This window comes from Lepisosteus oculatus, unplaced genomic scaffold (assembly GCF_040954835.1).
Source record: "Lepisosteus oculatus isolate fLepOcu1 unplaced genomic scaffold, fLepOcu1.hap2 HAP2_SCAFFOLD_45, whole genome shotgun sequence".
Lineage (NCBI taxonomy): Eukaryota > Metazoa > Chordata > Actinopteri > Semionotiformes > Lepisosteidae > Lepisosteus > Lepisosteus oculatus.
The window spans coordinates 785,021-808,569 of record NW_027167988.1 but is presented as its reverse complement, the minus strand read 5'-3'; the positions used below and the strand labels follow the sequence as shown (position 1 = coordinate 808,569).

The following is a 23,549-nucleotide window of genomic DNA, read 5'->3' as shown; positions in this document are numbered from 1 at the left end:
AAACAACCAGCGCCAGGCAGGAGTCAAACCTCCAAACTCCTAATCCATAGTCAGACACATTATCCATTGCACCACTGGCCCTGGTGTGACACTGCAGGACTGTAACCCAGTGAGCTTAGCACTGCAACTAGTAAAATATTACCCCCGGTCCATTCTTTTCCAAAAGTGAGAAACACCTGTTTTCTACATTTTGTCTGTTTTAAAACCATATCTCTTTAAACCAAACCAAGAGTTTGTCTTTTGCACTGATATTCTGATTCATTTCGATTTCAAAGAAAAAAAAAAACATTACCTTCCAAAGCATCATAAAATTGTCCCTTCCTCCAGACTCTACTTCTCTCTTGTAGTAGTACAGCAGACCTTTCCAGGTGAGCAGATCACAGAGTCCGAAATGAGCTTCCTCCATCAAGCAAAGTACCTGAACATGACTCTGTCATCATAAAAGCGCCCCTGTAATAAAGAAATTCAATCCGAAATCAAGAGGGCAGTTGCCTACTGAAATACAAGAAGTCATAAATTTTAACCTAGCAACACATTAAAGGCTGCATCTATACAAGTACGATTCTAGAAATGCTCACCAGATTACGTTTTAAGAAAGAACAGCGCCTCAGGTTCCGCCGAGATCTTAACTCGGATGGCAGGATTCAGAGTCTGGAGTGTGGAATGATGGCGCACGGAGGGTCCACATACTGTGGATCCCTCAGTGATCTTCCGCGTGTTCAAACCGCCAGCGTGTGACTCCCCTATCCCCCTGACCTCATTGCTCTGCTCTCGCCTCTGTGCAGCTGAGCCCGACTCATGGTAAAGTGGAAAAAAATATGCCCTCAACGTGAGATTTACTCTGGAGTGAGGATAGTTGTTACCTTCTTATCGTTGAAACGGATGTATGTGATGTGGCGACTAGGTTCTTCTCCATTAGCAGGCTTAAGGTTAAAGAAAAAAACATTGCTGACTTCTTTTTTTTTTTGCCAGCCGCGAGCGCTGATTAGCGAGGTTTGTATTTCATGTTTTGCAAGTTGCATCCATTTTAAGAAAAACAAGTCGTTCAAGACAGGAAATGAATACTTGCAATTAATTAAGTCTAGACGTATGAGGTTGTCCATAATGACCAGTTCTGTTCGAGAACACAGAACAAAAAAAGGCACCGCTGGGATTCGGACCCAGGATTTTCTGTTTACTAGACAGGCGCTTTAACCAACTAAGCCACGGCGCCCCGGGAGTGCTGTCCTTTTGCAGCCACTTGGACACACCACTCAGACACATCTGCATTCGGTGTGTGCTCCGCCTGCTCGCTGAGCAAGTTGCCATCTTTACATACAATAGCAACATCGACACCAAGAGAAAGGATGACAAATGGCTTTTATCTGGAACTTTTCATGTCCAAGGAGCTCAATGTGCTTTCTGTGTACAACAGGGCCACTGAACTCCACACTGGCCACTGAACCACAGCAGTGGCTTGCTGGCTTGACATCTCCCAAGGAAAATGTTGAAATCGCATGTGGAACAGGAAAATGACCCTCGAGTATGAGGGAAAAAAAAGAAAAAGATCAACTGGAGTGCGCCAACCCATGTCAGGACAGCCCAGTTTCCTAGAAGAGGTGGCCGAGTGGTTACTGTATGCTGAGTCTAAAGACAGTTTCACCCATTTTCTGATTGCTCGGTTCTGTACCAGTGCAGACATGTCAAACAGTGAATGGCTGTACCTCTATTGTATCCGTGCTCAATGAATGAAATCGGTAACAAATGAATATATGTCTAGTTATACGAAAAACGAGTGGTTTATCGACTCATCTTCATTTGCAGATTTAGAGGCAGCCTCGATATTCGTTTTACAGACGGGTTTTTTTTTTTAATATGGGTCACACACATGCCACAGCAACAAAACATCTCTAGAGATGAGGCTATAGATCACCTTTCCATCCTGCAGGTTTTCCTCCCAAAGCCTACGGCACCAACGGCGACCCCTGCTGGCCGGGAGAGCAAAAGCTTACAGCACCTGGTATTCCCAGGCAGACTCCCATCCAAGTACTAACCAGGCCCGACGCTACTTAGCTTCCAAGATCAGACGAGATCGGGCGTGTTCAGGGTGGTGTGGCCGTAAGCGAAAGCCCAGCCCCTGACTCGCTACTTGAAGCTGTGTGTGGCGGGGGTTCCGTGCCCCCCGAGCGGGACTGAAGGATCGTTCGTGTGCAACTCTTTGGAAAGGAGCTGCTTTCCAAATCGCATTGCGTGCCTGGATGTTGGCGAATGCGCTCCCTTGTGTTGGCTCGTCCCGCACTGGAGGAGGACAAACAATCTGCACGGAGGAGCACCAGGCAAGTCTTCACCAGACAAAAACCTCCAGTGCACAGCACTCTGGAAACATTTCGGGGCTTTCGCGTGTTTATTTCAGCACGTAAAGCGCACCGGTCCAACACGTCGGCCGGGCGCGCGGCGCCTCCGCCCTCTTGTGGCCTTGCGGCGTCAGAGCAAGAGGCTCCTTCTCGCTGCCCTTCCGCTGTGTTGCAGGGCCCCGAGAGGGAACCCGGAGCGCGCACTTTGTGGGGGGCGGGGGACCGCGTTCGCGCTCTGCCCCCGGTCTCTTGCGCGAGTACTAAATCTCACGGACAGGGGGGCCTCGTCATTGATTGTTACAGGTGAGACGGGGATTAGGAGGAGACCCCAACTGATGGGTAAAGGGGAGCACTAACACCAGAGGGACACCCCCGGCGTCTCTTTTTGAGAGACGCCCTGGGGTTTCCTAATGGCCAAGGAGGGTCGGGACCTCGGTTTGACCTCCATCAGGAGGCTGGGGCGTAAGAGAGCCACACAGCCCGCAGGGTGAGCGCTCCCTACTGGTCCCAGTCACACCTCTTGCAGGAGCAGCAGCAACCGGAGCTTTTCCGGGGTGGAATCTCCCATCCGGGTGCCGGCCAGGCTCACACCTGCTGGGCTGCCCCGGGGGTGAGCCCAGTCGAGAGTCGCAGGGCCAGATCTAGTCACCGGGGAGAAACGATACAAGTGAAGGATTGCTCGGCTCTCGGCACTTGAAAAGACCGACAAATGTCTCGTTCCCGCCGGAGCTGAATGTACCCGCATGTGTGGTGTCGTCTTCTTCTTCCCCCGCCCCGCTGTGTTTGCTGTATTGTCTCTGAAGCCGGCCCCCCCGAGACGAGACGGGCTGTTCCTGTGCCCCAATTAACACTTTACAGGTGCCATTCCCCGGCATTGTGGCCATTGTCGGTGCTCACACGCGATAAGATAAGGCGGAGGAGAGTGGGGCATGCCCAGCGGCAGACATTCAAGGAGGGGGCAGTGCGAGGTGAGGTGAGGTGCGACACGCCGGAGCCCCGACGCAGCTAATACGGAGCACTTGTTGGACTGGCATCGAAAGGACGTGTGCGCACGGAGCGAGCCTTCCCTGCGGCGGAGCGTGGGAACTTTCTCCCCCCCTCCCGCTGCAGGAGTTGTGTGCACTGCAGCGGTGCCGAGAGAAAAGCACAGAAGGCAGCAGGCTCTGGAGAGCAGGTAAGAGACGGAGCCTTGTGGGCAGGCGAGCAGGCCCGTTTTTTGGAAATTGCTGAAAAGGTTTGTTCGGTGTGTGGCAGGCGCACGTCGCGAGCTTGCGTGGCGATCTGCCGGTCTGGAGTTATGCAAATGAGGCCGAATTGCATCCCGGGACATGCTGCGAATGCGCAACGGCGACTGCAGATGTGTAGGAAACGGCGCGCTCGTTTTCTCGTTTTGCCCACACTTTTGAGTGTTAGTGTGGCGTGTGAGTGTGTGAAAGAGTGGGCCCAGCAGGAGGCGGTGGCGTGCGGGGCGAGGAGGTGGCCTAGGCTGCGCGATTTGTGCTGTGGGTGCGGGCCGCTTGCAGGGGCCTGTTTAACTCATACTTACCTGGCAGGGGAGATACCTTGATCAGCCTGTAGGTGGAGTAGTTGGATTGTTTTTCTTTTGTTGGAAGCAGTGTTCGATTTGCGGTTTTTGAAATGGCAACCTTTGGATCCCGTAAGAATGCTGTACGTTTTGAGCTCTTGGATGACCTCTTCATGGATCGTATGCAGTTCAGCAGAAAAGTGTTACAGAAGGAACTTGGCTTTGAACCTCGGCACTTGGATTTCATCTTCGCTCTCCCAGGTCAGAAAGCATTTGAGGTTGTATTTGCTACCTATCCTCTGTTTGAACAATGCGTGGATGTGTTTGAGGCAAAAAGAGGCAAAGTTCCTGCACTTGAGAAGATCAACTTGCAGCCTCTGACACAGAGAGAGAGGAAAACGGTGCATGTTGTTATGTTCTCGGAACTGGCAAAGACGGAGGACATTCACACCTGGCTTAACCAGTACTGCACCGTCCACCATGGAACTGAGGTTAGAGATGTTGATGGTATAAAAACAGGAGCAAGGAAATTCGAGGTTCGCTTGCTACCGGACAGCGTAAATGGAGGCTTAAGGCACCTGCCCTCTACAATCCGGCTGGGCGCCTGCAATGGCTATGTGTTTTATGTGGGACAACCAAAGGTGTGTCGGCGCTGTGGTGCTGTGGGACACCTGGCATCGTCCTGCACTGTGAAATGCTGCAAGACCTGTGGCAAACAGGGACATTTAGCCTCTGACTGTTCAATGCTGCCAAAGTGCAATTTATGTGGCTCGGAAGGACACGTTTTTAAGAACTGCCCTCACGCCTACGCCAATAAACTCAAAATGAGAAAGGATGAGGCAGTGCTTGTTTCAGCCAAACCGGCCCGAAAATCCAAAGCAAACAACAAGTCAAACAAAGAACCCTTGTTGGACAAAGACTCTCAGCCTCCAGCCAGGATCAGTCCTGCTGTGGCTCCGGGGCTGGTGGAAGAGAAATCCACTACGCCCCCACAACCGCAGACTGCACCAGACAAGCACGAGGGTTTGAAAACCCCCGAGAACAGCGAGGACCCCTCCCCCACTCCTGCTCCTCAGAACGAGGGCCAGTGTGGGGCCCCCCGGTGGAGCGGGTCCAGCGAGGATACCCAGGATTCAGCAGAGCTGCTTTTCTCAGACTCTGCAAGTGCTACAGATGCCCTCCTCTCCTCCATACAGTCCATCACGGAGGATCTGCAGCAGCTGGTGGGTGAGGGGGAAGAGGAGACTGGTGCATCGGCTGCACCCCTTTCCCCTCAGTGCTCCCAGGAGCTGGACTTGAGGAAAAGAAAAAATGACTCTGTTTTCTCCCCGAGCGAGGAGGAAGGAGAGCATGGCGATGGGGACAGCTGGAACCTCTCCACCCCTCCCTCTACCCCCTTCCTTGAAATGGACTCTGTGAACGCTTTTACTGCTGCCACCCTGATGAAGGCTCATTCAGAGGATGGCTGGCAGGAAATTGGTAAGAAGAAAAAGAAAAAGAAAAAGGTAACAGGTGAGACCGAAGAGAAATGTGTTTTGTAAAGACTGGTTCCACTTTCTTACGTAATATGGCTCTTAACATAATTTCTCTTAACACAAGAGGTATCAATGACAGAGTTAAATGCCAGTCTGTCTTTGATTACCTCCAGCAGAGAGAGGGAGATGTGTTGATGTTGCAGGAGTGTGCTTTAGCCTATCAAGAGAGGTATAAAAGTTTTGAAGATAGGTGGGATAAAGGGCCTTCTGTTTGGTCAGGGGACAATAACAACAGAGCCTCTGGCGTGGCCATTCTTTTCAAAGGATGGGCATTCAAATTGAAAAGTATTCAGAGGGTCATAGATGGCAGGTTGCTGTGTGTGGATGTGGAATGGGGGACCGTTAACCTGCGGCTAATCAATGTGTATTGCCCTACTGACGTAGGAGGAAGGGTGGAGCTACTCAAGGCACTCTCCCCCCTATTGTTATGCAGCACAGACGTGATAGTGGGAGGGGATTTTAATTGTATCTTAGAGCACACAGACAGGCAGTCTAGCTCGCCGATAAAATTGGATTCCAGCTCACTGGCCCTGCAAAACTTAGTTCAAGACTTTAAACTCTCAGACACATATAGATGTATATATCCCACAACAGCAGGATATACATGGTCAGGGAGGAATAGCAGCTCCAGAATTGACTATTGCTTTGTCTCAGAGAGAGTGAAAGTTGTTGGTGTCACTCTTCAGCCTGTCTTCTTCTCAGATCATCAGGCTTTAGGGTGTAGAGTGGAACTCCAGGGCGGGACTGTCTTTGGCCCAGGCCTCTGGAAACTCAACACAAAGCTGCTAGAGAACGAGGGGGTAGTATCCCGCTACAAGGAGAAACTATCACAGTGGCTGTCCTTGCAGTGTCTGTACGGGTCAGTAGGAGAGTGGTGGGAGGAGGTGAAGGTGAGGACAAAGGCCTTTTTCATGGCTGAGGGAAGGAAGGCTGCTGCCAGACGGAGAGGAGTGCTAGCCAGGAAACAGAGGCAGCTGCAGCGTCTCTACACGATGCTGCACAGTGGCTTCGATGTGCTCGAGGATATCGCCCTTTTAAAAAAGGACATCCGGAGCATAGCCGAAGAAAGTAGTCGAGGAGTGCTGTTAAGAAGCAGAGTGCAGTTCTTGGAAGAAAATGAGAAGTGTACTCGCTTCTTTTTCAGGAAAGTGGTAGGCTCCAAGACTGTCATGGAAAGTGTAGTTGATGAGGAGGGACGAGAGAGAACAGAGCCGAGTGCTATCCTCTCCTGCACCGAGGCCTTCTACTCAAGACTGTACAGCTCTACAGAGGTAAAGGATGAAGATATTCATTTTTTTACCTCAAAGCTAGAAAACATTTTGAGTGAAGAAGATAGGGAAGTACTTGAGAGGGATTTGACAGTAGAAGAGCTGAGACAGGCTATGGAGAGCTTACAGAAGGGGAAAACTCCGGGTGCTGACGGGCTCCCTAAAGAATTTTATTGCACCTTTTGGGATCTGCTTCAGGATCCGCTACTGCTCCTATTCGAGGAAAGCTACAAGACAGAATTGCTGCCTGACTCCTTAAGAGAAGGCACTATCTCTCTCTTGTTTAAGAAAGGAGCAAAAAATGACATAAAGAACTGGAGACCCCTCAGCCTGTTAGGCGTGGACACTAAGATCCTGTCCAAAGCCCTTTTCCTGCGCCTACAAAATGTAGTGGCCTCACTGGTAGGGAAAGAACAGACTTGTGGGATAGCAGGACGCCTGATGAGCGACAACCTGGCCTTGTTGAGGGATGTCTGTCTGTACTCTGAGGATCGCTCCCTCCCTCTGTGCATTTTAGGTGTAGACCTAGAAAAGGCCTTTGACCGCCTAAACCGGCAGTACTTAACATCGGTACTTGAGCACATGAAGTTTGGCCCCATCATGAGAAAGTGGATTAACCTGCTGTACACAGGTAGCAACAGCAGAGTCATGGTTAATGGCAATAGATCACGCACCTTTGAAGTCTGTTCAGGGGTGAGGCAGGGCTGCCCATTATCCCCCTTGTTATTCGTTTTGGCTATGGAGCCCTTAGCCTGTGCCTTGCGCCAGGATCAGGCCATTAATGGGATACCAGTGCCTGGAAGTGGGGGAGGAGAGGTAAAGACATCTCTATACATGGATGACGTCACCCTGCTCCTCTCTGACAATGCCTCAATTAGCAGAGCTCTGCAGTGCTGTGATCGGTTCTCTTTGGCTTCCTCCGCAAAAATTAACACATCTAAGAGTGAGATTTTTTATCAGAACTGGAGGGAGCCAAAAGAAGGACATGATCTCAGGCTGCAAGAGAAGAGAATTAAGGTCCTGGGGGTGTATTTTGGAGAAGAGATGGGAACAGTAAATTGGCAGAACAAATTGCCAATCTTAAACAAAAAACTGATGCAATGGAAGGACCGAGACCTCACCATGACAGGGAAGGTGCTGGTCATCAAAGCCGAGCTCTTGCCTGTCTTGAATTTTCTGGCTTCTACCTTCCCAATCCCACACCGTGTTGCGGCGGTGCTGAGGAGATTGATGTTTCAATTTCTATGGGGTGGGAAGCAGGAAAGACTCAGAAGGGAAATAATGTACAGGCCGCTACCCTCAGGGGGGAAGTCTGTCCCAGATATTGCTACGAAGCTGCTGTGCATTTTCCTGGCCTCTGTGCTGAGAGGCTTTGCAACAGCACCTGCAGCGCGTACCTGGACTTATTTTTCCAGGCTCTGGGTAGGTAGGGAGGTGTTCAGAGTGTGGGGTGTCAGACCCAAGCTGGACGTCCCACTCTCTGACACATGCCCTGCAATTTATGGGACAGTTAAAAGTTTTCTAAGATCTCACCCAATTGGCCATATTCCCCTCCGAGATGTCAGCGTCCAAAAACTGGAAGATTTCGTAGCACCCCAGAACAATAGGCAGACCCCTGTGGGCATTTTAACATCAGCCCAAACAAGGAAGGTGTGGAAACACACATCCTCTAAATTTCTGTGCAACATTCACAGAGATTTAGCCTGGAGTGTCGTCCACCAGTGCTTACCGGTACGAACTTTCTTGTACCGTAGGGGCCTCACCCCCAGCCCTCGCTGCGTTAGGGTGGGCTGCGGCGAGGAGGAGACTGTGACCCATCTCCTGTGGTCCTGCTTTTTTGCTAAGGCCTTCTGGGCACAGTTTGAAGATTGGTTGCAGGCTCTCTCGCCCCAATTTACCCTGACCGCTGCTTTCGTTAGATACGGCATCTCTCCTGTCAAGCTTCCTCCTGACGTGTTTGACAGGATCTGGGCCGTGGTGAACAGTGGGAAAGACGCCCTGTGGAGAGTGAGGAACATGGGGCTGTTCAAAGGCATCGAGGTCCCAGTCAAGGCAGCAGGTAGCCTGGCCCTGTTCATCACCCGAGAGAACTATTACCTCAGAGATCTGTGGAGAGAAGGGAGGGAGGAAGCAGAAAATCTGTGGGAAATAGAGAGCATAGGTCAACATCTCAAGAAACTGTGAAAAACATTATCATGTTTAAATAAAGAATGTGATTTGCACCAGAAAAAAAGGAAATTGTTGCTATGTAACTGTTACCGTGTCAAAATGTAATGAGATGTGATCATATATACTGTTTTAAGTATGTATATTAATGTAAAGCTTTCTGATTTGTGATTTCCTGTATTTTTTTGTGAAAAGAAAATAAAGTTCTTAAAAATCGAAATCGGTTCACCCAGGGCGAGGCTCGGCCATTGCACTCCGGCTGTGCTGACCCCTGCGAATTCCCCAAATGTGGGAATCTCAACTGCATAATTTCTGGTAGTGGGGGACTGCGTTCGCGCTCTCCCCTGATGTGCTTGGTCCAAAATCAGATACGGGAGGGTTAAGACACCACGAGCTGCGTGGCTGCGGAAGGATCCCGGTTCGACAGGAGTGGACGCCGCTGCTGGTTCTCGCTGGCTTTTAGTTAGGGGTCCGGAGAAGCATCTCAAGCTAGTTCCACTACTCCTTCCGGACGTTCATTCCCTTTTCAAAGTCAGTCGTTTTGCTGTAGTTTGCGTTCTTTAGGCTGATTATCGAGGTTAGCCTTTATTTGGTCATGGGGGGCCTCGGTACTGTATGCTGAGTCTAAAGACAGTTTCACCCGTTTTCTGATTGCTCGGTTCTGTACCAGTGCAGACATGTCAAACAGTGAATGGCTGTACCTCTATTGTATCCGTGCTCAATGAATGAAATCGGTAACAAATGAATATATGTCTAGTTATACGAAAAACGAGTGGTTTATCGACTCATCTTCATTTGCAGATTTAGAGGCAGCTTCGATATTCGTTTTACAGACGGGTTTTTTTTTTGAATATGGGTCACACACATGCCACAGCAACAAAACATCTCTAGAGATGAGGCTATAGATCACCTTTCCATCCTGCAGGTTTTCCTCCCAAAGCCTACGGCACCAACGGCGACCCCTGCTGGCCGGGAGAGCAAAAGCTTACAGCACCTGGTATTCCCAGGCAGTCTCCCATCCAAGTACTAACCAGGCCCGACGCTGCTTAGCTTCCGAGATCAGACGAGATTGGGCGTGTTCAGGGTGGTGTGGCCGTAAGCGAAAGCCCCAGCGCCTGACTCGCTACTTGAAGCTGTGTGTGGCGGGGGTTCCGTGCCCCCCGAGCGGGACTGAAGGATCGTTCGTGTGCAACTCTTTGGAAAGGAGCTGCTTTCCAAATCGCATTGCGTGCCTGGATGTTGGCGAATGCGCTCCCTTGTGTTGGCTCGTCCCGCACTGGAGGAGCACCAACAATCTGCACAGAGGAGCACCAGCCAAGTCTTCAGTGCACAGCACTCTGGAAACATTTCGGGGCTGTCGCGTGTTTATTTCAGCACGTAAAGCGCACCGGTCCAACACGTCGGCCGGGCGCGCGGCGCCTCCGCCCTGTTGCTGCCCCTGCAGCTGCTTCACTTTTCCCTTTAGTTGCCATCGATTTTTTTGTAGTGCTATACATATACGATTGAGGTATCTTAGAGTTCTCCTTCGAAGACCCAGCACTCTCTTTTCTTTTCCCAGTGTTACTCATATCGGACTTTTTAAACCTAAAAAAAAATCGTTTTTTTTTCTTTCAATTAAAACTGAAGTTTAAACAACTAGTGTTAAGTCCTTATTTTTCTGTAGTCAAAAAAAGCAAAAATTAACATTCAGGTCATGAAAAACTCAAAAAAACTCCCCAACCACTAAACTTTACCTCCCACCTGAGCGCCATCTTGAACGCCCCTACCACCAGAGAATGCTCACGATTTCGGAAGCTGTCTCCGGGACGTGCTGATTCCACACATCCTGAATAAATCATGATATTGTTAGTTGCTGTAGCTAGACGTTCAAATGAGTTTCATGGCCAGATGGACTGTTTCCTCCAGCGGTATAATATTGCAGTGAGACAGCACGATGCCTGCAAGACTATGTCACGCTGAACGCCACAGATTGTGTTTGTCCGTTCGTGTCAGTCGTCCCGCAGCCACGGGAAATGGGACACAAACATGCTGCAATGCTTTCAAGACGTTAGGATTTGTTTGTGCAACATCCAAGAAGAGTACTTGTGGCTTGAATGTGAACTGTACGTGCCCGCCCCCTTTCCTCTGTAGTGCATGAGTTCCTCCCGGCATGCCCTTCGTCATTGTTCTGTCATCTTGTATTTAAAGGGTTGTATTTCTGCTGCTGAAAATAAGCAACGGTTTTCTCACAACGCCCTTTGTTCCCAACGGAGCCCTTGTCTGTCATGAAATTCTTCAAAACCTCAAGCTAGAAGAAGAAGAAGACGACAAATATGAAGCGTTATAGCAACGACATGCCATGAGACGATCGATAACGATTTCCATAGGATCCCCGCGGTTGCCTGGCAACCGTCAGCTTTGCGCAGTGGCAGTATTGTAGCCTGTGAGGTTTAGCCGAGGCGCGATTATTGCTAGTTGAAAACTTTTCCCAATACCCCGCTTCCGCCGGTTTGCAATAGAATCGGCGAAAGCAATTTTTGACAGTCTTGTCAGAGACTGAGCAAGGTGTTTAAAGACAGATTTGGTCACGGTGATATCATGGTAGAAAGAAACGAGCTTGTTACGTGTCAACAGGAACGCTCTTTAGCTCTTTCAGCTTTATGCAGAGAACAGCGTCTGTCGAGATTACTTTTGTGTCAGCGCGAAACGCCGTGTGCTGTCAGTATGATTTCATATTGCTCATAGCGGCGCCTGGCTTTTGTCTGTCAAACGTTAGGTTGCACTTCTTCATGCTGCATCGTCGGCATGAGTGGAGCATTTTAAACGTCTGTACTTACTGCGCCCCATAAGAAATCGTTTGTCCCCATTCAAAAGAGATTGTGCGATGTCCTGCAGCGTTCGCAAAGCAAACCTTTGACAGTTTGAAAAGAGGAATTTATTCTGCTTCCTGTGCGTGCAGTAGTTACAAAGTTGAACGTCTTTACACGATCTGCTGCAGTTTTCAGTGGGTGGGCTTTGTCAAATGGCTTGGAAAAACGCACTGTGTTTCGGCTCGGGAAACATCATGAGCAGTGTCCTGCATGTTTTCTGTGTATAGCTGTCTTTTAACGCATACAGAATTCATTCGAAATCATTGATTTCTCCAATTAACAAGGGTCCCTTTTTGAACCTGCCAGAAGCATTCTTTCAATGTAACAGATTTACTCCGGGGAAGGGCAGCATGACATTGAGAGTAGCTCAAGCTTTCAGCACCTTTATCTGACTGCATGTATGCAGACGCTGCTCAGAATCCCCTGTAAGATTCTCCTTCAATTCCGTTTTGCAGTGCTTTAGCTCTTTCAAAAGGCTTCGCTTTGCTAGTCACAATCCAAGGCTCATGACAGCATTTGAAAACATTCGCAACTGCGTTGGCCGGGAATCGAACCTGGGTTAACTGCTTTGAAGGCAGCTATGCGCAACACTGGCTCGCTCCAGAATAAATCTCACGTCGAGGGCATATTTTTTTCCATTTTACCGTGAGTCGGGCTCAGCTGCACAGAGGAGAGAGCAGAGCAATGAGGTCACGGGGACAGGGGAGTCACACGCTGGCGGTTTGAATACGCGGAAGATCACTGAGGGATCCACAGTATATGGACCCTCCGTGCGCCATCAGTCCGCACTCCGGACTCTGAATCCTGCCATCCGAGTTAAGATCTCGGCGGAACCTGAGGCGCAGTTCCTTCTTAAAACGTAATCTGGTGAGCATTTCTAGAATCGTATTTGTATAGATGCAGCCTTTAATGTGTTGCTAGGTTAAAATTGATGACTTCTTGTATTTCAGTAGGCAACTGCCCTCTTGATTTCGGATTTAATTTCTTTATTACAGGGGCGCTTTTATGAAGACAGAGTCATGTTCAGGTACTTTGCTTGATGGAGGAAGCTCATTTCAGACTCTGTGATCTGCTCACCTGGAAAGGTCTGCTATACTACTACAAGAGAGAAGTAGAGTCTGGAAGAAGGGACAATTTTATGATGCTTTGGAAGATAATGTTTTTTTTTTCTTATACTGAAAATGAAAAGTAGTTGTTTCTATATGGACTCAGTCTTTGGAATTTGTATATTTATACATTTCAGTGAACCCTCAGCCATTCCTTCTGTATTGTAATTCAATTTCTCTTTTAAAATTCCTTCCCCACTTCTAGGACCTGCAGTTGCTGAACTCCACAATGGCTTCTATTGGAAAGTCTGTGACTGAGGCCATTATTTATTTAGGAGCAATGAGCAATTCTTATATAAATGCAATAAAATCATTATGCTCAAACTATGAGAGAGAATTTTAAGGATAATTTAAGAAATCAGTCTTAGCTTGTTTCTATACACAGATGGTATTATTTATTTTTAAAGGAAACCCGCGAGGATTCCCCTGGTGTGCAAGATGTGCCTGAATACTTTTGATCAGCTTCCTGCTCACTTCAAGAGGGCGTGTATGAAGCACGCCACGGCAGAAGAGATCAGGTGGCCTCTCAACAGGCGAGGGAGGACATGATGAATCACCTGAAGAACGGGGTCATCGTGGATTACCACAGAATAGAGATCAAAGGACACTTTGTGGGCTTGAAATACAAAGAAAATCATGTTCTATGGGACAAGATAAATACAAAACTTAAGCTTTTATTTTAATTAGATTTATTTATAAAGCATAAGCAATCATTTATTACATTAATATATGTGAAAATAACATTTTAGTATGATACGTTTAGTATATTTAGTCCCTAATGCTGAAAGAAATGATCATAGAACATGACATCTAACCTTACCTGCTGTGTTTTTAATCCCTATTGCTCAATGCACGGTGAAAGCATTGCATACATATGTCTGACAATGAGGAATGGGCCCCTGAGACAGTCATTTGCCTGTTTCACAAATGATCGTATTTTACTAGAGATTCTGTTTGGGATTCAGATGTGCATTCGGACAGCAATCCCTTTCAAGAAATGATACGTTCTGGATGAGGTCAAAGGTGCTGGAACACTGTATTTAGGATGTGTTTGCAGAGACTGTGTGTCTCCTGCTTCAACGCAGTGAGAAATAGATGTGCTCCTGTAATTCATTGGTACATGCCCAGGGCAGTAAGCAGTCTGAGGATTTATTTCCAGACGGCATAGAGCAGTGAAGCAGTGAAGTAGTGCAACACACTGGATCATTATATTATTAGAATCTATTCTACTTAAATTATTACATTATACACAATTTGAGTTCATTTTAAAAAGTAAAAGGTAATGAAAGGAATGCATTTTCGTAAGAAAGATAATACCGATATGCATGTGATAATCTTCCTTATATCATGTAGTGCGTCATTTGGACACTTTGTGGGATTGAAATACAAAGAAAATCATGTTCTATGGTACAAGATAAATACAAAACTTAAGCTTTTATTTTAATTAGATTTGTTTATAAAGCATAAGCAATCATTTATTATATTAATATATGTGTGTAGCGGCGAGGCTTATTAATAAGGCAGAATTAAGTGTTCTGAGCCTTCCCAAATGAGGCCCCATTTCTCTGTTCATCTCTGTGGTGCAGCCACAGAGAGACTATTCATGCAGGGTGATTTAAGGTCCTAGGACAGCTCCCAAAGGGGGATGCACTTAGCTAAGCCTGGCTATCATGATCAATGGTCATCCATTGGCGCCTATCTGTCTAGGGAGTGCCAGTTGGACATCTGGACTGCATTACTAAGTGTCAGGACTAAGTGACTCATATCTCACCTTGATCAATCAATCAGGGACTGGTAGGGCCGAGTAACCCACGTGGGACTCTGATGCCCATGGAACTTTCAGCCAATCAATGAGCTGAAGTTCCTCCAGGTAAAAACAGGCAACACAGAGAGCCTGTGAGATTCAGTAAGATTCAGAAGGGAGGATTCAGAGGATTCTGTGGACAATTCTAAAGGGAATTCAAAGGAGAATTCCAGGGCAGGGCGGCCCAGGAGCAGAAGGCTCCCAAGGGCAGGACATTCTCGCAGCGCGCCTCCTGACCATCCTGAGACTCAGCCCGGACAACCACGGAACGGCCAGTGTGTCCGAGTGCCAGAACTTTCCTTTGTTCTAAGAGTCTAGAGCGGAGGTTGCCAGAGAATAACCAGAGGATCCACCCGAGGTTAGCACCAGCAGCAGGCCTCGTGAACAGGTCGGAACTGTGGACAGCTGAATCACTATTCAGAACTAGCTCTTCATCAGAAACGAACCGGTCCTCTTCCTGACTTGCTGGGACCCACAGTCATCTTTTCTCCTGTGCACAAACTTTGCTAGTTAAAGCCCACAGTGAGCATCAGCAGCGCAGCGTCGCAAGCCGCACAGCACAGCCTGGCACGGAGCCAGAGAGCGCGGATTGGACAGCAACAGCCTGCAACTGTTTCTTTGTGCCCGCAGGAAGATCTGAATCCCCAAAGATTGGATGAGTATTCAACTTCAATGCATTACAGCTCGAGAATTCAATTGTTATCCCAACCAGTTGATATCAATTTAATTCCTAAGAGTTATGTACTTGTTTGAGTATCTAATGTAGAAGTTATAACCAAGTTCATTAACGAAACGGTCTTAATGAATGATATACTGAACGTATGTCCTCTTGATATGTGTAACACTTCGTAACTGACTGAATATATATCTTTTGTATTCTGATAACCCTCTCGATAAGATCTGTTAGGTTTACATGCATATTTTATGTATTAATAAATGTATCCTCGTGTATTAGTACCTGTGTGTGCGCGTTGTTTGAGTTATGTCACATGGTTGGATTCTAAAGCCATCAAAAGAATCAACTTTGTGATTTACTGCTACAATTAATAATTGTCTCAGTAAATGCCCAAACCCTACAGAACTGGTGCCTTCAGAGAGCCACTACATTTAATTTTGCTATGGCAACATTACATATTTGGCGTCCCTGAGCCGGTTTTCTTACATGTGAAAATAACATTTTAGCATCATATTATTACATACAGGTCTCTAGCTTCAACACAGTGATATATATATATACTCAGTGATTTACTGGTACATGCCCAGGTCAATAATCAGAATGAGGATTTATTTCCAGACGGGCTACAGGTAGTGTTGTGAAATACTTCAACACACTGGATCGCAGATTTAGACCCCCTGCACTCTTACTCCTTAAAAACCAAAGAAATGAAGATATGTAGCAATCACATTGCAACAGGGCTGACAGTGACTTAATGCTTATACTAGTGGACTTCTGGTACCTTTAGGGTACGGTGTTCCATGAAGGGCTATCAAACCCCGCATTTCCGATGCCTAGCTGATGTGTTACACCTCAGAATCACTTTTAAACCTTACCTCTGGTATCTTTAATCCCTATTGCTCAACGCGAAAACTTTACCTGTGGTGTCTTTAATCCCTATTGCTCAATGCATGGTGAAAGTATTGCATAAATGTGTCGGAAAATGAGCAATGGGCACCTGAGAGACTCATTTGCCTGTTTCACAAATGATCATATTTGACTAGAGATTCTGTTTGGGATTCAGTTGTGCATTCTGACAGCAATCGCTTTCAAAAAACGATACATTCTGGATGAGGTCAAGGTGCAGGAACACTGTATTTAGGATGTGTTTGCACTTATTCTGTGTCTCTAGCTTCAACACAGCGATATATGTATATGCTCACTGATTTTTTGGTACATGCCCAGGGCAATAATCATTATGAGGATTTATTTCCTGATGTGCTAGGGGTAGTGTTGTGAAATACTTCAACACACTGGATCGCAGGTTTAAACCGCCTGCACTCTTACTCCTTAAAAACCAACAAATGCAGATATGTAGCAATCATATTGTAGCTGACACTCATTTGCCTGTTTCACAAATGATCATATTTTACTAGAGATTCTGTTTGGGATCCGGATGTGCATTCTGACAGCAATCTCCTTATCGCGGCTTTGCCCTTCTTGCCTCTTTGGACAATATCTCCATCTTGTGGTCGTTATTGGTAATGTCTATACAACATCTCCATCTTGTGGTCGTTGTTGGTAATGTCTTCTTATGCCGTTTTTTATTTTAATTCTCTATTAGTTGATTCTAGAATCTCTACAATGGAGATGAAAACATCAGTTTTATAGCAGACAATATGACATTATTTATAGTCCAATTAGAAACTTATTACCCTGTTTTTAACATAATAACAAATTAAAATTGATTAAAACTAAGTTTGGAACACCAGGGAACATAACAAATGATTTTTAGGAAAACCATGAGGTTCTCTGTGTCCAATGCCTGCAAGGGGAGAAAGCTAGAATCCTTTGATTTTTTCAAAATTTGAAAATAAACATCATATAACAACAGCTTTCATTCCTAGGAGTGAAAAATAACCATTTTTGAAGACATAGTAGTTTCTAAAACACTACAATAAAGTTAAAAACATCAGTTTTATATTACATTATTTTTAGTGAAATTAGTCATTTTTTGCACTATTTTTAATAAAATATCTAATTAAAAGTGATTAAAATTAAGTTTGGAACAACAAGGAACACAAAAAAAAAAGATTTTTAGGAAAACCATGAGGTCCTCTGTGCCCGATGCCTGCAAGGGGAGAAAGCTAGAATCCTAAAAAAAAGTTATCAATTCTAGAGCCTAAGAGGAAAACAAGACAAATGTATATCTCCAAATAATTTTATGTGCTTCAGAAGAGCCCAGGAAAGTTTTTTGCATACATGAAACCACGCCCGTTTGCACATAAGCAGACATGGTTGCACACACGACTGCATGAAAGCACACGTGCATGCGAAGTCATCCTGTTGAGCATTTGAAAAGCCGCACCACGCCGCACTTGAAATAGCTCTTACATTAGTGGTAGACGCAGGAATCGCCTTTTTATTTACGCTCTTACCAACGCGATGGAAAGCAAAACAAAGCAAAGCAGAGCAAAACAAAACGAACAAACGAAAACCCTCACGTCCCGCACTTGCATATAACGCCGTTACGTGCCCAAGCGGTATTGTACGTCATCCTAGCACTGCACCCCGGGGCGTACGGTATATGGGAACGAGCACACGCCACGAATCGTCTCGAATCACTCCCTACAGCTGTAAGGCGCCTTGAAGCGTGCACCCCCAACATTCTTCTTTGCGCATCTGTGAAAGGTAAACTCTTGAGCAAACTCTGAACCAGCTCTAAGGAAACTAATCTGATTAGACGTTACTTTGACTCATCTTTTTACTCTCAGTGCTGGATTGCTCAAACTCCAGCTAGGGTTAGGTTTAACATTCCCACGCTACTTAGACACTTTGTTTACGCTCAGTGCTGGATTTTGGGAACTTCAGGACGAGTGGGAATTTTCTCCTATCTGTCAATTCTGTTTTGTTTTGGAGACTCTTGGCTGCCTATATTGTACAGTGCAGCGTGAAGGAAACATTTTCCAAAACTGTGTCAGCTCAAAAGTTGTAAGAAAACCTCTCCAGCTGCTTTACCTCTCTTCATTTTTGTCATTTAATGTGACAATCGATGTATAACTGGAGCCTCACATATGCAAATGGTGAGGCTCCAGTTCGACACCACTTTACAGTATATGACAAAAGCATGGCAGACTGTGCCGGACCAGCTGGTAACTTCCGCTTATTTTGACCATATTAAACATTGGAAATCTTCCCACTTGCATTTGTGACACTTGATTTTGGCTCCACCTAAGACACTCTTAAATCTTCAAACACTTTTCTCTTCTCCCGCAACACTCTTGTCTGTCGGCACTGTGTGGCAGCGTTGCAGGACAACCCATCTCACCACGGAAAGGAACCTAACAGCTTTGGTAAGAGAGGAGAAAAGGACATGGCCCGTACGGGGCTCGAACCCGTGACCTTGGCGTTATTAGCACCACACTCTAACCAACTGAGCTAACCGGCCTCGTGACAGTGCCCCTCTCTGTGCTGCAAAAAATCAAACTCAGGGAATTTCTTTTGTCCTCCTTTGAATAGAAAGCCGTGTAATTCAGTGTACGGGCTTTCTCATGCAGTTTCATGGTTTCACAGCATTATTCAGCTGATTTTAAATGTACCTAAAGGAGAAACATTATTGAAGACCATCAATTACCAAGAGCTTTTGTCAAAGGTTTTGGTGGTCATTTTTAATGACCACAGAGCACTATGACCTCAGTTTTACATCTCATCCAAAAGACAGCGCCCTTTTACAACACAGCTTCTCCGTCACTATATTGGGAGATTGGGACCCGCACAGACCTCAGGGTGAGCGCCTCCCCGCTGGCCCCATTAACACCACTTTCAGCTGGAAGCTTTGTTTTTCCCTGTAGCTCACCCTCATCCAGGTACTGACCTGGCTCACACCTGCTTAGCTTCAGTGGGTTTTCAGTTGCGAGTTGCAAAAGTTGGGATGCAAGTGATGGAGCCGTTCGCTGCAAAAGCCACTGCATTGGCCAGGAATCGAAACCAAGCCTCCTGCGTGGCAGGTGAGAGTTCTAACAATGAACCACCAATGCTCAATGCCTGTACCTTCAAAAAAGACGCTTTTTTGGTGCTGTGTGCAAAAAGCGTCGACATCTACTTCCAGCTGCAAAATGCCATCCGCGGACGCTGTGAATTTATTTATTTAGACACCGCTCAGAATCCCCTGTAAGATTCTCCTTCAATTCCGTTTTGCAGTGCTTTAGCTCTTTCAAAAGGCTTCGCTTTGCTAGTCACAATCCAAGGCTCGTGACAGCATTTGAAAACACTTGCCACTGCGTTGGCCGGGAATCGAACCCGGGTCAACTGCTTGGAAGGTAGCTATGCTCACCACTATACCACCAACACATGCCCGGGGGAGCCCTCCAGGACACCACCAGAGAATGCTCACGATTTCAGAAGCTGTCTCCGGGACGTGCTGATTCCACACATCCTGAATAAATCATGTTATTGTTAGTTGCTGTAGCTAGACATTCAAATGAGTTTCATGGCCAGATGGACTGTTTCCTCAAGTGGTATAGTATTGCAGTAAGACAGCACGATGCCTGCAAGACTATGTCACGCTAAACGCCACAGATTGTGTTTGTCCGTTCGTGTCAGTCGTCCTGCAGCCACGGGAAGTGGGACACAAACATGCTGCAATGCTTTCAAGACATTAGGATTTGTTTGTGCAACATCCGAGAAGAGTACTTGTGGCTTGAATGTGACTGAGCAAGGTGTTTAAAGACAGAGACTGAAAACTGTTAAAGGATGAGTCAAAGTAACGTCTAATCGGATTAGTTTCCTTAGAGCTGGTTCAGAGTTTGCTCAAGAGTTTACCTTTCACAGATGCGCAAAGAAGAATGTTGGGGGTGCACGCTTCAAGGCGCCTTACAGCTGTAGGGAGTGATTTCAGACGATTCGTGGCGTGTGCTCATTCCCATATACCGTACGCCCCGGGGTGCAGTGCTAGGATGACGTACAATACCGCTTGGGCACGTAACGGCGTTATATGCAAGTGCGGGACGTGAGGGTTTTGCGTTTGTTCGTTTTGTTTTGCTCTGCTTTGCTTTGTTTTGCTTTCCATCGCGTTGGTAAGAGCGTAAATAAAAAGGCGATTCCTGTGTCGACCACTAATGTAAGAGCTATTTCAAGTGCGCCGTGGTGCGGCTTTTCAAATGCTTAACAGGATGATTTTGCATGCACGCGTGCTTTCATGCAGTCGTGTGTGCAACCATGTCTGCTTACGTGCAAACGGGCGTGGTTTCATGTATGCAAAAAACTTTCCTGGGCTCTTCTGAAGCACATAAAATTATTTGGAGATATACATTTCTCTTATTTCCCTCTTAGGCTCTAGAATTGATAACTTTTTTTTTCATTTTTGGCATTTTTCATCATTTTCCAGAAAGTGGTTGCAAGCCCGATATCATGCGAAGAAACTTCAGGATTCGGGGATCAGTCAATGGATTTTCTTCAAAGTTGGATTTTTGCACTCTGTGGACACAGAGATGTTGTTCTATAATGGTTTTTTTTTTCAAATTTAAAAATATCATTTTTTCATGGAGCTTTGAATGGGATGGATTCACCCTCCTTTAGCTAGGACAGAGCTCCAGGAGCCTGGGTAGGATTCTAGCTTTCTCCCCTTGCAGGCACCTGGCACAAAAGACAATATTTTTTTCCTTAAAATCTTTTTTTTTGTGTTCCTTGTTGTTCCAAACTTAATTTTAATCACTTTTAATTAGAGATTTTATTAAAAATAGTGCAATAAATGACTAATTTCACAAAAATTAATGTAATATAAAACGGATGTTTTCAACTTTATTGTAGTGTTTTAGAAACTAATATGTCTTCAAAAATGGTTGTTTTTCACTCCTATGAATGAAAACTGTTGTTATATGATGTTTTTTTTTTCAAATTTTAAATGATCATTTTTTCATGGAGCTTTGAAGGGGATGGATTCACCCTCCTTTAGCCAGGACAGAGCTCCAGGAGCCTGGGTAGGATTCTAGCTTTCTCCCCTTGCAGGCACCTGGCACAGAAGACATCATTTTTTTCCTCTTGCTCAGGGCCGCTGGAATGCAGGTAGATTCTTTTCAACATGCTTTTACATAATATGTTGTAACAATGATTTCAAAAAGAAACTACAGAAGCCTTACAGATTAAAAATATCTCACCTTGTGCTCATTTCCCTCTATTCCCCGTGTTGCAGTGGTGGGATGACGTAAATTACTGCTTCGACACGTAACGGCATTATAATCAAGTGCAAGAGCTGAGGGCTTTAGTTTTGTTTCGTTTTCCATGGCGTTCGTAAGCGCGCAAATCAAAGGCAATTCCTGCGTCTAACACGAATGTAAATGCTTTTGAAAGTGCAGTGTGGTGCATTTGTGGTTTGTTGATGTTTTTTCTGTCTGCCAAAGTTGCATTTTGACATCCGGACGGGGAGACTTTATCATTTGAACGTGAAGCCAGCCTTAAACCCTCTGAGGCGTGTCTGTCTGCCGGCACGTATTTTGTGAAAGGTATTTTTTTTTTTAACGGAGAGCGACTTTGAAAACGTTTCCGCAGCCACCTCGCACTCCGTGTTAGATTATAGGAGGAATGCGGCAGCGGCGAGCTCGCTGTAGTCGTGGCCGAGTGGTTAAGGCGATGGATTCGAAATCCATTGGGGACTCCCCGCGCAGGTTCGAATCCTGCCGACTACGGCGTCTGCCGCACGTCGCTTTGTGCCTGCGCTGAAAAGGTGTAGTGCCGCTTCTCCTTTCCTCGTGCTATAAAAACGCTAAATCGCTTGTCCCCGCTGCCATGGAAATCAATTCTTCAGGTAACCACACACTTTGTGTTCGCACCTCTGGTGCTCTACTTATGCCTTTGAAAACCTAATGAATAAAGCTGAAAGAATCGACACAATATGTAGGTGCTCGTAAAGCACGCAGTAAAGAACTGTTAACAGCAAGGGTTTCAGTGGGTTAACTGAGGAGAAGGCGTGATCCCTAATTGTTGACTTTGTATTTGGTGTTAGAAACACTCTTACTGTGCATGACGTGCAACAAATGTAGCCACAGAAATTGCATCACGCTTTCATGTATGCTATTGCAGACACCAACGTTGCCTAGATAGAAAACCGAAATAGCCGTGGGTTTGCTTGCTGGTCTGAAGGATCTCTCTTCGAATCTCTATCATTTGTCAATGGAAGTAAAAGGCGCTGCAATCTCATACGTTCAGAATCAAACTCGCAGCTGTTGTTCGACTTTATTTCTTGACTAATTACAACTGAGTGTTGCATGAGCAGTTACGTAAACTTGTCTGGTATATTTGAACACAGATGCCGTTCTTCAATTAAAACTAACAGTACATTGTCAGGGACATTCAGTTCTATAAAAACAAGAGACAGACAAGAGAATATTTCTACCTTTCATGTGGAGTACGTGTTGACTTACTGATCGGAATAATTGAAAAGTTCGGGTCATAGCCGATGCAGTGCGTGCTAATTAGAACAACAGCAACGCTGAGCTCTCAGCACCGTACTGAGCCCAGGTGTTTTTCTAAAGCTGTCAGGTGCAGTTCATTTACAGTACGCCCCGTGTCTCAACGGTAGGACGGAGTCAAATACTGCCTCGACACGCAACAGCATTATAATAAACCGCAGGACTTGAGGGCTGTTCTCTTTGAATGTTCCAAGGCATTCGTAAGAGCGTAGGTCAAGGGCCATTCGTGCATCTCCTGTAACTCGAGTAAAAATGCTATTCAAAGTGCAGTGACTGAAATCGTCGTCCACATGTCTCCGTTGTTGATTTATTTCTGTCTAAGAAAGTTCTATTTTCATGTCCGAACGGGGAGACTTTATCATTCCAACTTGAAGCCACCCTTAAGTACTCTGAGGTGTGTGTCTGCTTACACGTATGGCGTAAAAGGTTTCTTAAACGGAGAGCGAACTTGAAAAAAGTTGCCGCCGCCGCCGCCTCGCACTCCCTGTTCGATTGTAGCAAGAAGCCAACAGCTGGCGTATTTACTGTAATCGTGGCCGAGTGGTTAAGGCAACAAATTTGAAATCTGTTTGGGTCTCCCTGCGCAGGTTCAAATTCTGCCGACTACGGTGCTCTCGTGCGTGCATGAAAAAGGACCAGCGCTGTTTTGTTTTCGCTGGGACCTTTAACACTCTAAATCGCCTAGACCCACTGCCTTGGAAATCGATTCTTCAGCACCCACGAGTGACGCTTTGCAGCTGGACGCAGATAACGATGCTTTTCTGCAACGAGCTTTCCAGCTGAATTTTCTCGGCAGCTCCATACTGAACCTGTTCTCCATTGCAACATAGCGGAGGCTCGTC

The 23,549-nt window shown here is 46.2% G+C and overlaps 8 non-coding genes across 8 annotated transcripts; 3 read left to right on the top strand and 5 right to left on the bottom strand.

The window, feature by feature from the left end:
• Positions 1-1,139: 1,139 nt before the first annotated feature.
• trnat-agu (transfer RNA threonine (anticodon AGU)) lies at positions 1,140-1,213 on the bottom strand. The gene has a single exon. It is a non-coding gene; the product is annotated as a tRNA-Thr (tRNA).
• Positions 1,214-1,984: 771 nt separating this feature from the next.
• LOC138229331 (5S ribosomal RNA) lies at positions 1,985-2,103 on the bottom strand. Its single transcript, XR_011185762.1, has one exon. It is a non-coding gene; the product is annotated as a 5S ribosomal RNA (ribosomal RNA).
• Positions 2,104-9,004: 6,901 nt separating this feature from the next.
• LOC138229428 (U1 spliceosomal RNA) lies at positions 9,005-9,174 on the top strand. Its single transcript, XR_011185845.1, has one exon. It is a non-coding gene; the product is annotated as a U1 spliceosomal RNA (small nuclear RNA).
• A 635-nt stretch (positions 9,175-9,809) lies between these two features.
• Positions 9,810-9,928, bottom strand: LOC138229311 (5S ribosomal RNA). The gene has a single exon (XR_011185742.1). It is a non-coding gene; the product is annotated as a 5S ribosomal RNA (ribosomal RNA).
• Positions 9,929-11,220: 1,292 nt separating this feature from the next.
• Positions 11,221-11,362, top strand: LOC138229467 (U4 spliceosomal RNA). The gene has a single exon (XR_011185878.1). It is a non-coding gene; the product is annotated as a U4 spliceosomal RNA (small nuclear RNA).
• Positions 11,363-18,615: 7,253 nt separating this feature from the next.
• trnai-aau (transfer RNA isoleucine (anticodon AAU)) lies at positions 18,616-18,689 on the bottom strand. Its single transcript has one exon. It is a non-coding gene; the product is annotated as a tRNA-Ile (tRNA).
• An 830-nt stretch (positions 18,690-19,519) lies between these two features.
• On the bottom strand, positions 19,520-19,591 carry trnag-ucc (transfer RNA glycine (anticodon UCC)). The gene has a single exon. It is a non-coding gene; the product is annotated as a tRNA-Gly (tRNA).
• Positions 19,592-21,842: 2,251 nt separating this feature from the next.
• trnas-cga (transfer RNA serine (anticodon CGA)) lies at positions 21,843-21,924 on the top strand. Its single transcript has one exon. It is a non-coding gene; the product is annotated as a tRNA-Ser (tRNA).
• Positions 21,925-23,549: the final 1,625 nt, after the last annotated feature.